The sequence below is a fragment of the Trichosurus vulpecula genome, chromosome 8 (genome assembly GCF_011100635.1).
Source record: "Trichosurus vulpecula isolate mTriVul1 chromosome 8, mTriVul1.pri, whole genome shotgun sequence".
NCBI lineage: Eukaryota > Metazoa > Chordata > Mammalia > Diprotodontia > Phalangeridae > Trichosurus > Trichosurus vulpecula.
The window spans coordinates 223,122,569-223,125,259 of record NC_050580.1 but is presented as its reverse complement, the minus strand read 5'-3'; the positions used below and the strand labels follow the sequence as shown (position 1 = coordinate 223,125,259).

The following is a 2,691-nucleotide window of genomic DNA, read 5'->3' as shown; positions in this document are numbered from 1 at the left end:
ATATGTGACGATAAAGAATACAATGACTATTAATACAGTTTGGTGCCACTAATAGATTCATGCTAAGGCACTATTATTTTTACACCATCAATGCAAATATGAACACAATTGTCCCAGGATGAACCACGGGATTCAAAAAAAGTTATTCAGTACTTCGAGTATTGCAGTCTCACTTGTGTTTCTTGCCAAGACTTCACATAAAAGATCTTCTTTGGCCCTCGGCCTCTGTTCTCTGACCCCAGCGGAGGAAGCCCCATCCAGAAACTCAACATGTCTATTTTGAAGATCCACACAAGACAGATCTTTGACTCTTGTGGAAACCCCACCATTGAAGTTAATCTCTACACTGAAAAAGGTCAGTTCCGAGCTGCTGTGCCCAGTGGGGCTTCTACCAGTATCCGCTAAGCCCTGGAGCTCCAAGACAATGATAAGACCCGCTACATGGGGAAGGGTGTCTCAAAAGCGGTTGAGCACATCAATAAAACTGTTGCCCTGACCCTGTTTAGCAAGAAAATGAATGCTGTGGAGCAGGAAAAGATTGACAAATTGGTGATAGAGATGGATGGCACTGAAAATAAATCTAAATTTGGTGCAAATGCCATATTGGGAGTGTCCCTGGCTGTTTGTAAGGCCAGAGCTGCCGAGAAAGGTGTCTCCCTGTACCGCCATATTGCTGACCTTGCCGGCAACGATGAAGTCATTCTTCTAGTTCCAGCCTTCAATGGGATCAACGGTGGCTCCCATGCTGGTAACAAGCTGGCCATGCAAGAGTTCATGATCCTCCCTGTTGGAGCAGCAAACTTAAAGGAGGCCATGCAGATTGGAGCTGAAGTCTACCACAACCTGAAGAGTGTGATTAAGCAGAAACATGGACAGGACGCCACCAACGTAGGGGATGAGGGTGGCTTTGCTCCTAACATCCTGGAGAATAAAGAAGCTCTGGACCTGCTAAAGACTGCTATCAGTAAGGCTAGCTATACTGGTAAGGTCATAATTGGCATGGATGTTGCTGCCTCAGAATTCTCCCGATCTGGGAAATATGACTTGGACTTCAAGTCTTCTGATGATCCCAGCAGATACATCTTCCCTTCTGAGCATGGGGACCTCTACAAGAGCCTCATCAAGGACTATCCAGTGGTGTCTGTTGAAGATCCCTTTGACCAGGATGATTGGGGAGCTTGGAAGGATTTCACTACTACTGCAGGCATCCAGGTGGTAGGGGATGATCTCACACTGACCAATCCCAAGTGCATTGAAAAGGCTGTGAACAAGAAAGCCTTCTCAAAGTGAACCAGATTGGCTCCGTGACTGAATCTCTCCAGGCGTGCAAGCTGGCCCAGTCCAAATGCTGGGGAGTAATGGTTTCCCATAATTCTGGGGAGACTGAAGATACCTTCATTGCAGACCTGGTGGTGGACCTCTGCACTGGGCAGATCAAGACTGGTGCCCCCTGCCGATCTGAGCGTCTGGCCAAGTATACCAGCTTCTCAGAATTGAGGAAGAGCTGGGCAGCAAGGCTAAATTTGCTGGAAGGAACTTCAGAAACCCTTGGGCCAAGTAAGCTCTGTGGCCAGGAGGCCTATGAGCTCGCAGGCACCAGTCACCTCTGTAGAAGTCTGCTCCTGCCCTAAGAATGGGCAGCACCAAGTACTGGACCAGTTTTGTTTTGGGGGCAGGGGCCTCTGCTGCTTAACTTTCCTCTCCCTTCCACCTTTCTGTGATGTTCTCACTGCTTCGTTCGCACTGTCTTACACCAGAGACTACCTGACATGTGGCTCTCTGTCAGAAAACCCTTATCATGTTGTGACTGGGATAGAATCACCTTGTCTCACCCCCAGCCCTGGTGTTGATGTGCAGAGCCATGTACTTGTGATGCAGCCCCAATGAGCCCACAGGCCAGATCCTTAGTGGCTTCTATGTACAGAATAAAAGTATTCGGTAAAAAAAAATCTTCATTAGTTGGTTCTGATACCAGAAAAATACAAGTAAAACAACTGTATAGATTAGTCCACTTGTAAACACAAAAGTCCAATTCTGCAGAAGGGATATTAACTCATTCTTCATTTTTGCAGCTAAATCCTGAAGCCAAGGGAAAATTCTCCTGTATGCTCATGACAAAATAAGATTGAAAAGAGCGAATAAAGTTGATACTATTATGAAAATAGTTTTGACCCACTAATCAGGGATTGGGGACCACATTTTAAGATCCACTGGTGTAGTGTAAAAAAAAAAGGCAAGCTAAACTTGGAGTCTGGATATTTGTATACAAATCCTAGCCTTAATTCTAGCCTAGTGCTCTATGGGAAAATGATTGATTCTATATTACCTCATCTATAAAATGGAGATAATATTTCTATTTCTATTTGTGTACCTGTCTTCCAAGGTGATTCTGTGAAAAGAACTTTGTAAGCCTTGAAGTATTATAGAAAGGCAAGGGTAAGCTCTGATACACTTTAAACTCTGCCGCCTATATCTAAATGCAAATGGCAGGGTACATAGGGAAAACAATAACCTTGACTTTATCTCTGGTCTTTCCCCTACCTGCTTACTACATGGGAGAAGAGAAGTCTGGAGCTGGAAAAATGGGGAATCTTGAAACCCCAGAACTCTCTAGTAGTTTGTTGGGCAAATGTCCTTTACATGGATAATGAACATGGAGTATTCTAGTCTTCAAAGATTAAAATCAGAAAG

The 2,691-nt window shown here is 44.7% G+C and overlaps 1 pseudogene; it reads left to right on the top strand.

Moving 5' to 3' along the window:
- The first annotated feature begins 270 nt into the window (after window positions 1-270).
- Window positions 271-1,561, top strand: LOC118829280 (annotated as a pseudogene).
- The last annotated feature ends 1,130 nt before the right edge of the window (window positions 1,562-2,691 follow it).